Raw genomic sequence first — 12,500 nt, 5'->3', positions numbered from 1 at the left:
CCGAAACACAATCTAATAGTGTGAATAAATTCTCCATATGCTAGCCAGGACAAAACCTATGGTGCAGGCCAGTAGAAAACAGTTTCCCGAGACTTATTTTATCTTCAAAATCTGTATAAAGAATAGGAAATCCCTTCTTCCCAGAAAAAAATACATAAACCAATCACTTTGATGACAGAGTGAATAGAGATAATATAATCTGCACACAAGGGGGCCAGGCCGGCGGTCTCCCAGTGGTCTGTCTAGTTTAACACTTTTCATTTATATTCTACCCACTCCTTTCATGTCACTTTCTTAAGTCACTTGTACACTTCAGCCACGTCGCACTTTACTTCTACAACCTCGTAGTCACCTCGTAAATCGGACCTACGACGTCGTAATTCGCACCTACGACGTCCCAGCTCAATCCTACATCGCAACACTGTACATCCACATCACAGCATACGTCCACCGTTGTCTTTCTTCTACACATCACGTTAAAGTGCACTTCCACGTCACATCGTATTCTCGACAAAGCACTTGTTGATCACATCACAACACCGCCCTCATCACATTTACCGACAGTGATGCCACATATCATATCGCACACACATCACACGTCACTGCATCACACCCGTCACGGTTTTGATCACATCAAGACACCGCCCATCCACTATCTCCTGACAGTGACATTACATCACATCGCATCACATCACACGTCACTGCATCACATCTGTCACGGACTTACTTCCTCGCGTCACATGCCTACGGAGATCAAATCACGTCACACGACGGTCACACATCCTGCCGCTGCTGAGCGGAAACTGCTTCTGAGCCCTCGCGGTGTCTGTCAGCGACATGTCCGCTTTCTACCCGAGTGTCCGTGACATGTACGTACGCACACACAAACACGTACATACACAAATGCATACATTTACACACGGGGGCGGGGGTGTCACACCCTTACTGGGGTCTTAGTGATGTCACTAACATAGGTCGTCATTCTTAGTGATGTCACAAAAATGGTTCGTCACTTGGTGTCGTCACTAACATGGGACACGTGATTAGTGACGTCACTAACACGGGTCACGTGAGTAGTGACGTCAATGCCTACGTCATCGCATGAGTCATTACCACCACCGGATTCATCACCACTTTCACCACAGATTTCAACGATCACAAAGACACCAAAATGATCAACATAATAATCACCACACCACATAATGATCACCACATCACTCATCACTGATCATCAACGTCCTCGTTACCACCATGATCACCAGTGTTGTTGCCAAGGACTGTGTCATTATCATCACCAATATCACCACCACTGGTGTTCAGTGAACACCACGATGAACAACACCGTCACCTTGAACACGTCTGGAGCACGAGAGTGAACACCGCGTCGCTGACCACAAACATCCTCTTCCTCTTCGACGATAGCATCATCACCCCCAGTCCACTCCTCCTCCTACAGAGGTACCTCGTACGGTCCTCGGTCCCACCGACTCTGTGGGGCGGTCACCACGATCACCATGTGACGTCATACACTGAGGGTGTTCATTCATCGTACGGTGTTTTTCCTTCTTTCTTTTGATGTTCTGTGTTCTTCGTGGTGTCCAATGTTCTCACTCAAGAAGTTCTGTGTTCTCAAACGAATTATGTGTTCAGTGTTTACGTTCTCAGTTCACGGTGTTCACTGTTCTTATTTATAAAGTTCTGTTCTCATTCATCTTACGGTGTTCTATGTTCTTCGTCTCGCATGTCAGCCTTCCGTCAGGAAAGTGTTCCGTAGTCCCAAACGTGTTCTTCAGAACACTGTTCACCTGAAGAACATTCGGGGTTCCTCTCTTACTCAGGCGAGAGACTGACGTCATACCCATGCATGTCCGTCACTGGTCTACTGAGCACAACAAACACACACACATACACACACACACACACACACACACACAAAGACACAGAAACTGGATACCACGAGTGTATTACAATAAAAACTATTAGATAAAAAATACATACATGTTCAACCACACGCAAGCAAGTGCGCACACATTCACACACACAAAGACACAGAAACTGGATACCACGAGTGTATTATGATAAAAACTATAATATATATATATATATATATATATATATATATATATATATATATATATATATATATATACTGTATATATATATTCACCCACACGCTAGCAAGCAAGCGCACACACAAACTCATTCACACACACACACACACATTAATTTTATGCTATGATAAGTGGAGAATAAGACAAGATCCCACGAACATTGCTCCTTTCCAGTATACCACAATCAGGTAAGTTAATTAGGTAAATACGCACGCACACACACTCACACACACGCACACACACACGTAAACACGCACGTACACACACATACACGTAGACACGCACATGTATCCTTGCATTTAACATTTTTATTCACGTCATAAGACTTGTGACTGTCTTCTCACACTCAGAAAAGATATTTCAGTGTCGAAAAAAAAAACTTTATTGCCAGTGTCTTGCTCGACATGAAATGTTCCAATACTGAGTGTGAGAGGATCGACAGGGTTGGGCAATCTATATAATATAATAATCGAAGCCCTTTAGTGGGATTCAGACGGTGTCCCACGAGTGTAGCTCTTGTCCTATACATTGCAATTAGTAAACACAAGCAGTTAAACACAAATACACACACATACACACAAATCACACATAAACGCACACACAATCACACATACACACACGCACACATGCATGCATACACAAGCACGCACGCGCTTGAATACATAAATACACATGATATCTGTCCACTAAAATCGTACTTGTTCCAAAACAATTATGTGGTGGTGACATTTCATCGATTAAAAAAAAAAAAAAAAAAAAAGGGCCGAATACCGGCAGCACAGCGTAGCACAGCACCCCAACACCTGACTACGTCCGCACAGCACAGCACAGCGCAAAATACAAAGCTAAGCGAAGCGAGTTACGATGTTGGCGCCAAGCGACCCGAAGGAAGGTTTAGACTCTAATGCCGTTATGAACGGGGGACTGGCGGAGTAGGAGGAGGAGGAGGAGGGAGAGGAGCAGGAAGAAGAGGACGGAGGAGAGGATGTGGTGGGAGAGGAGGAGAGAGAGAGGAGAGCAGAACTAGGAAGAGGAAGAAGAGAAGGAGGAGGGGGAGGAGGGAGGTTGGGAAGAGAGGACGAGGAAGGAAATTAGTAGGGACAGAAGAGAGAAGAGAAGCAGGAGAAGGAAGAGCAGGAGGAAGAGGAGTAGGAAAAAGGAGTTATGAACTGTAGCTCACCTCCGCTTCTATCCTTTGAAGGGCTGGGAGGAGGAGGAGGAGGAGGAGGAGGAGGAGGAGGCGGAGGAGAAGAAAAGGAGGACAGGGGCACTGGCGATGAAAACAACTAATCCAGGCCGGGAGGCAAGAGTGAAAGAGGACAGGAGGATAGATGATAAACAAAAGAGGGGAAGAGAGTGGAGAGAAATGAAAAATGAAATAATAAATAAAAGAGAAGGGAAAATAAAAAGAAAGACCAACAGATAGAAAGGGATATATATATATACATACATACACACACACACACACACACACACACACACGCACGCACACACACACACACACACACACATATATATATATATATATATATATATATATATATATATATATATATATATATATATATATATATATATATATTTATAAAATCAGCCATCCAGTCCAGAGAGGAAGAGAGAAAGACTTAGAGAGGGAGAGGGAGAGAGGGAGAGGGAGAGGGAGAGAGAGAAATGAAGTATATTCGTGGGTTTGGCAATGAAGTAAAGAGTGGGAAGATCTCTCGTACAGCAGAGCATGAAGCATATCAACACGAAACTCTCCCCTATGCACTATACAGTTCGTAAGAATGAAATTGTTCCCAACCGGATCTCTTCCCCGACATATAAACCACTGCAATAACGTAATTCGCCGTAATTTAACGTATTCTAACCCAACCTTAAGATGACCTAACCTAATTTAGTCTAAACCAAAACCTAACCTAACCTAAACTAGGCCTAACCTACACCAAACCTTAACCAAACCAAACCTAAGCTTAACTTCACCTAACCTAAACTTGATTTAATCTAACCTAACCTTAACCTAATTTTAACCTACCCTAACTTTAACCAAACCTTTGACATACGGTAAAAAAAAAATCATAATTGCTTATGGAATGCATAGACATCCACAGCGTCACCTGAAGTAGAGCAGCGAAGAGGCTCTGAAGTTAGGGAAGGGACCCACTGGGAAACAAGTCATTTGCTTCCTTTCTACTGCACAAACCCTTTACTGTTACTGACACGGGTTGCGACACGTGACATGTCACCACGCGGAAGCACTAACCGCACGAGTGACGTTCGTGGATATACATTACAAACTGGCTAACTCATAGAGACCCATACATACATACATATGTACATACATACTGTACATACATACACACATATATGTTGAAATTCTGACAGGCTGACGTGAGTGGGATGAGGGAACACAAGAATCTTAACCTGAGAAACTAGTCAGGAATAAACTCAGATTGAGACACCTGTGTTTCCTCTTTCCACTCACGCATACATGCATGCATACATACACATACACATATATACACATTCATACATACACACATATATATGCATACATACATAAATATACACATATATACACATTCATACATACACACACACATATATATGCATTCATACATACATACATACTACATCGTCTAAATCTGGAGGATACACCTGTTTTCCCAACACAGCACCCGATACTCTGTGTCACTTTTCTTGTTTAGCCTCCTGGAGACCACTTTTGAACACTGAATAAAACCGTTAAATATCCAGTAACTGCCACTAGACTTTCATATGAAAGTGGCAGTTGCCGACAAGTCTATCGAAACAAACACCACAAGTGAGGACGGAGCCTTTAGTAATACGGCGTTTCGCTTGTTACAGTAATTTTTCAAATATATGTTGCATTACAGCTTTGTACTTGAAAAAGCTGTAATAAGCGAAACGTCCTACTAATAAAGGCTTCGTCCTCACTTGTGGTGTTTTCGATTGACTGTCATTCACCACTGGTTCATGTTCACGGACAGCGTGGGAATGTGCCAATGACCAGCAGCAGCTCGCGAGGACCGTTTCGACTCATGACACCTGGTGACAATGGATTTTGTATTCTGGCTGCCGCCAGGCGATTTTATTATCCAGAGAGGGGTTAATAGCGTCTCTAATGACACTTCCGGGCCGAAAGGCATCTGTCACTTTAACCTGGCTGCTGACAGGATATTCTATTCAGTTCTGGTATTGATGAAGGCCTCGTTCTCAAGTGGAGTTTCTTTCCACTTCCTTGACTGTTGACAGTTGCCAATTTATTTTATCTTATTTTTTTTCTTATTCATCTAATTTTTGGGGACATGCAATGAAAATGGGAACACCCTTCTTTCCCATACATCACTTACTTTTAATTTAATTAATTAATTAATCTACTTATTTATCTGTCTTTAATCCCCAGGATCAAGCGACTTAACAGTATATGATGAAAGTATTCGTCCCCTTAATCTGATTAGGACTGTGCGTGTGCGTGTGTGTGTGTGTGTGTGTGTGTGTGTGTGTGTATTCAATTTGGTCTTTGGATCACGTGCTGGACTCGTGATCAACAACTATTTCCCTCCCGGAAGAGAGCTCAGAGCTCGTATGACGGATCTATGGGTAATGCTGTGACCTTACACGAACACACACACCCAACTCCCCGCCCACGAGAGTTGGAGTAACGACTCGAAGCGCAGCGATACTGAAATTATTTCAGCCCTGGGCAGGATTCAAACCCGGACCGCCGTAGTGACAGTCGGGGACTCTACCAACTGCGCCACCGTGTGTATGTGTGTGTGTGTGTGTGTGTGTGTGTGTGTGTGTGTGTGTGTGTGTGTGTGTGCGTATGTGTGTGTGTGTGCGAGTGTGTATCCAGGCGAATTAAATGTTGTAACACGTTTGTAAAATGATCTGCAAAACCCACTCTCGGAGAAAAGAAAGACTGTTGAATGGTGATGTGCATACTGGAGGTAGGGATTACATACATACACCTTTTGGAGTCCACTGATGAACAAAGGCTTTTCCCAAACACACGATTACGCAATCATATCTCTCTCTCATATATATATATATATATATATATATATATATATATATATATATATATATATATATACATATATATAATATATATATTTATATATATATATATATACACATATATAAGCAGCTTCTAAAGAGACCATAATTCAGCCTTAAACGTCACGGTAACAGGAACAGATAAGTATGAAGAACACTGCAATGGAGAGACGAAAGTCACGGTGGGACGGACAACACAAACGACGATGACGACGGATGATGACAGTCGCCGTGACATATGACGTGTCGCGCAAAACAAAACAAACGACGCCGCAACGACGCAAGAGTGACAATGGATGGTGACGAATGGTGATCAAACACGCACGCGCGCACGCACGCAAACGCACGCACGCACGCACACACACACACTCACACACACTGGGAACCAGAACCCCACGGTGACCGACAAGTCCTTAGGATGAGAATTTGGACTGTCCTTCTTCTATCTGTGTGGGTGTTTCTATGTCACCGGCAAGAAGGAAGATGATGATGAAGAGCAGGAGGAGGAGAAGGAGGAGGAGGTGGAGGAGGTGAAGGAGGAGAAAAGTAGGCTGAGGAAGAATAAGAGGAGGAGAAAGAGGAACAAGTAGAGGAGGAAGAAGAGAAAGAGTAGGTGGAAAAGTGAGATTACGACGATGGGAGAGGTGATAGAATATTCTAAAGAGACGAAGATCTTGTTCCCGGTCCGGAGACCAAGCGCCAACCCTTCGGGGTTGCACCACCACACAAAAATGAGGATATTCATCGGGGTTGAAGGTGGGCTGCAGGGAGATGATTTTATCCGACGTACATCTCCTAAACTCTCCCAACATTTTCTAAGAGTCGCACGACTATACCAACATCTGCCATGTCACTCCTGCAAACTTCTCTATCTCATCCCTTCATCTTACGGGTATTCAAAATTATATACACTATCATCCCCAAACTCCTAAAAACAAAACAAATAAACGCCCAAATGAATAAATAATCACATAAATAAATAAATAAATAATCTCCGCCCTTTACGCAACATCTAGGTCATTTACAATCTGGCAAAGAAAGACGGACGGCCGAAGAAGATACACACATAATACAACACTTTGCCTCATGTCCCAATTCCATTCGACCTTTTCCTCCGCCGTGACGCGGCATCTCGTCCACCTCCACTACCACCTCCTCCACTCCCTCCACTCAAGACTCCCATGACGTCCTTTCAACGGACGGACAAATGTCACCAGCATCAGCAGCAGACACCTCCTTCCTCCTCCTTCAGGATGTTGACGAAGGCGGAGGTTCTCCTCAGGAGGAACTTGAGGAGGAGGAGGAGGAGGAGGAGGAGGAGGAGGAGGAGGGGTCGGGGTCAATCCTTGCCTTGGACCAACCAATCGCTGCTATTGACGATTCGTGTGTTTGCGCTATGTGTCGGCAGATGATTTTATTCAGCCAAGAAGCGTGACAGTTTCGTATATTCCTTCTGGTCGTGTTTGTATCCGATTCCTAACTGTGAGTGTCACCTGACACACAAGGTGAAGGTGACGGCTTCAGCCGCAGCTCCTCAGCGCCTCCTTGCGTATTACACTCCATTCCTAAATGGAGTACAATAGTTGTTTCCACTTTATTTAAAAAATATCAATTATTTGATAAATGATTGGATCGCGTTTATATGTAATTTCTACATATACCGATCTTTGACCATATCACTCTTTTATTTTAACATTCTATATGCCGTCAGACGACTTTATTAACTGAAAAAACACGCCACAGCAAGAGGGTTAACCTTTCTAGATAAATACTCTTAATGAGTTTAACGTCATTAACATTTATCCTAGCTGCCGCCTGGCGATTTTATCAGAAAGAAAAAGAGAGAAAGAGAGAGAGAGAGAGAGAGAGAGAGAGAGAGAGAGAGAGAGAGAGGGGGGGAGGGGAGGCCGGTAAAGGAAGGTTACACATCATCAGGGGATGCCGTGCAGACTTCATCATAAAGAACAAAAGCTGACCTCCTCCGCCCCCGACGACTGCACGTGTTCCCCATCAACCCAATCACGAAAACCATCTCCGCCCTCACACAAAAATAAATACATAAATAAATAATTGCGCCCGAAATAACTGAGCGAGTTTCGCATACTGGCCACTAGTTGGTGTTGTGCTTCTTTTCTGTTGTGTGGACTCAACATCGCAGGAATCCTGAGCGACAATCTCCGAATTCAAAGTTCATGCGGGTGTGGATCTAAAAGTTCACTTTTTTTTCTTAAAAACACACACACACACACACACACACACACACACACACACACACACACACACACACACACACACACATATATATATATATATAATAAAATGTTGCCTTTTTAGGGTAAAAAGTAAGAGTCGGTTGGACATTTTTCCATTGAATAAAATAGCATCATTCCTATTTGCTCAAATTTTCTATTAATATACAAAGAAATAACAGTAACTGTAATCACCCATCTAATTCTAACGTTTTTTATTACAACACATGAAAGAGAAAACGGCCAAGTGTACTGCAAACTGTGAACCAAGTGGTTACGCTGGCATTGGCTGCTGTAATAGTGTTGCTCTGGATTGTACTTCACCTGCGCTTCTATCCCTATGGGTAATTGCCATGCAATATCTTGCATGTCATATACTGGTTTAGTTATTCCATGGGGGCCACTTGTAATATTCACAAACTTTTCTGCTTACAAAATAGTCCATTTAAAGAGGTCGCGATAATTGAGGGTCAACCCACAAGGTCAGGTCAAGTTGTTGAAGGTCATTCCACAAAATTCAGGTCACGTAACAAGGCAAGACCACTGATGGTCATGCCACAAGTTCAGGTCACGTAAGAAGGCAAGGTCACGATCGTTGAAGGTCACGTCGCAAGGTCAGGTCACGACCGTTGAAGGTAATGTCACAAAGTCAGGTCACGATCACGCAGGCCAAGTTGCAAGGCTAGGTCACATAGCGAGGCAAGGCCACGATCCTGCATACCAAGTCACAATGTCAGGTCAGGTAGGCAAGGTCACGATTATGCATGCCACGTCACAAGGTCAAGTCACGATCATGCATGCCACGTCACAAGGTCATATCAAGGTTGGTGAAGGTGACGTGGCGCGGCCAGATATTACGAAGGTTCCCCGTGGACTAACAAGGTAAGCAAAGGCAGATAACAAAGATCGAGTTGGACCCGACCCAGAATTGTAAAGGCCAGCAAGTCAGTGCGTAAGATAAACATGCTCAAGACAATTTAAAAAATATATATATATATATATAAAAAAAACATAAAAATGTATAAAAGTGCACTTTTTCTAAACACCCACATGACGGGCATCAGACTTGAACACATATGGCGTGTAAAAGTGTATGGAACATACACAAGAACGAAACCACGTTGGTGTACAAATGTGCAACTGTACACATGTGCATGTGTACACCCAAACGATCGATGCTGCAACACATAAAACCGAGTGCCTCTGACGTGACCACACATGCCGTGAGTGACCGTGCGAACACTTACCCAAACAAAGCTTGTGGAGACAATAAGACGTGCACACATGAGCTCTCTTCCGGAAGAGAAATAGATGTCGATCACGAGTCCAACACGTGATCGAAGACCATGGTGAATCACCTAGACAGAGATAGGAAGAAAGATAGATAGAGAGAGAGAGAGAGAGAGAGAGAGAGAGAGGAGGAGGAGGAAGAAAGCAAATACTTTGTCTCTCACAACAATTAACTGGACATAGGTAAACACAGTCATGCAATTGCGAATTACACCACCGGTCGTATCTTCCCCTTGTGAAGGTCATGAGGACCTCTCCCTCCCACCCTTTCCCACTTCGCCCTTGGACGGGCTGTATCGATCTTCCTCCCTGCTCGGTGCATTGCACAAGCAACTGCAGCCGACCCCTTCTTCCTACCCATTTCTCCACCCTTTCCCTAGACCCCAATCAATGCCATTCCTTCACTGACTTCAACAACTCGTCTCCTACTGGCAGACGTGGACTTGTTGAGGTTCATACTGATCCTCCATTATCACTAATTAATTACTATCATTATCATAATTATTATTATAATTTTTCTAATGGAGGCCCGGGCACTCATTCGGCAGTATTCACTCTTACGGCTAGTTCCTGGAGATCTTATTATGATGTGAAGGCAAACTCGGAACAAAGGGGGGAGGGGGGAGAATTTGAGGGCACCCTCGACCGACCGCGACCCCTTCCTTTCCGGATCCAGAACCTTAAACTGGTACTTCCCAGAACAAGATCCACACATGACGACATAGTTTGTGCAACATATTTGCAAGGATGACCCAAAAGAATACACCCCTCAACCCACCTTCATTTATTCAGAAACGCGCTAAAAATATACGAACACTCAACATGCGTTCTAGCGGACACCTGAAGCCGTCCCGCGAATTACCATAACTATATAAATAAACAATTTCGCTTCTGTTGCACTTATACACTTTCCTTTATAAGACCACTGCATCTATAAGGGAACTACTGTATGTTAAAGAACATCCATTTCTACAGAAAATAGGATATACTTGTACATTTCCAGGCACGCACACACACACAAACACATATACACACACACGCACGCACGCATATGTGTACATACACGCTCAAAATTATACTTCGATGTGCACGGTCATACTGGTTTATGGTTTTTGCGCGCACACAAAGCGTTATCACACGGAGCACACGTCGTCGTTGGCACACTCATGTTTCTGTTATAATTGCACTTTTGATGGCAAATCCTGGCATTCTCTTTTGCTAACGGTTCCTCAGCACGAATGGGAGCGGAGGAGGAGTACGAGGAGGAGGAGGAGGAGGAGGAGGAGGAGAACAGAAGAAAAAGAAGGACTAAGACGACGAAGAGAAGGAAGAGGGATGGAAGAACAGGAGGAGGAGGGAGAAAAGAACAGAAGAAAAATGATGAAAATGATTAAGACGACAAAGAGAAGGAAGAAGGGAGGACGAAAGGTAGGAAGAGGAAAATGTGGACGACGAAGAGTAAGAGAACGAAGTGGAAGAACAGGATGAAGAAGAGGAGGAAGACGAGACACTACGGAAACCGTAATTAGCACAGAAAGAATATATATATATATATATATATATATATATATATATATATATATATATATATATATATATATATATATATATATATATATATATATATATATCGGGAGTTTGTATCATGCTTCTCTATTGCTAGGTTTTCACTTTGTCATTCAGACCTTAGAAAAGTGCTGAATGGCAATCGCCGCTTTTATACACAACTATCCTTCCATTTCCCTCCATGCTGATCTTCCCCTTCTACGAGTACCTATCCCGTGAGCGCGGATGGTCAGTCCTGTCTAGATCGCGGAAGGTGGATTAAGAAGACACAGGTCTTGGTCCGTGTTTATTCCTGAAGATTTTTGTAGAACCGTTACCTGACCTAAATCATCATAGAAAGACTCAATTTCTTCGTCTAAACTTAGTGAGATTGGTGCATAATCCTGAATTCTTTTTTGTGTAACTTTTACATAGCTACCCTACCTGATATACTACTAACCATCATTGCCTGCGAAACTAGTCAGGAATAAATTCGGACAGAGTCCTGTGCCTTTATTATCCACCTTCCTCAAGTTGTCATAATGTTTCAACATTTGTCTAGATCCTATGATTCCATTTTGTCATTCGACCCAGTGTCCCAGTTCGACAAACACAACCACCGTTCGTCTCTTCAAGCGCACTTCCGCTTGGTTTCTTTGAGTTACCACGTACGGCCTCTCCTGTAGTGCCTCTTCCTCTTTTTCCTCCTCCTCCTCCTCCTTTCCCTTTTTCACCTCCTCTAGATTGTGTTCCTACTCCGAGCGCACTTCTGCTACGCAGAATAATGTTTATATTGTAGCAAACTTCCTATTAAAATGAAGATCTATTGCAACACCAAGATCCGCATTCCCTTCTGCCTACCAAAGCATTACAGTCATGTGTATTATATTTTTTCTTTACATGTTCTCCTTCAATCCCTTCCATCTCCCGCCAAACTCTCTGTCTCCTCCATTATTCATTCACTAACCCTCCTGAAGCTAACCCATGAGGTCCTTCACTGCCTTCCCCAGAGGTTGTCACTGCCTGCGGTCCCGCCACCATTCGTTCGGATTCTCCACTCCCAGCTGCACCAAGTCATTCTTTACATTGTCACTGCATCTCAAGCGTGTCTCCAGACAGGCCTACTACCATCTGGCACACCTCGAGCAGTCTGCTTGTCCATATTATTATCTCCTATTCTTGCTACATGCCCAGCCTACTTAAGTCTTTGAAATCAACTTTA

General features: G+C 43.4%; 1 protein-coding gene across 1 annotated transcript in view; it reads right to left on the bottom strand.

Annotated features, from left to right (window-relative positions):
• The window catches only part of LOC143037757 (uncharacterized), a 766,745-nt gene that overhangs the window by 643,798 nt on the left and 110,447 nt on the right, over positions 1–12,500 (bottom strand). The gene's annotated exons all lie outside the window — the stretch shown is intronic.

Source organism: Oratosquilla oratoria, chromosome 23, assembly GCF_046742065.1.
Source record: "Oratosquilla oratoria isolate Oo_2021 chromosome 23, ASM4674206v1, whole genome shotgun sequence".
Lineage (NCBI taxonomy): Eukaryota > Metazoa > Arthropoda > Malacostraca > Stomatopoda > Squillidae > Oratosquilla > Oratosquilla oratoria.
The sequence above is the reverse complement of the archived record's forward strand: the minus strand, read 5'-3'. Positions and strand labels throughout refer to the sequence as shown.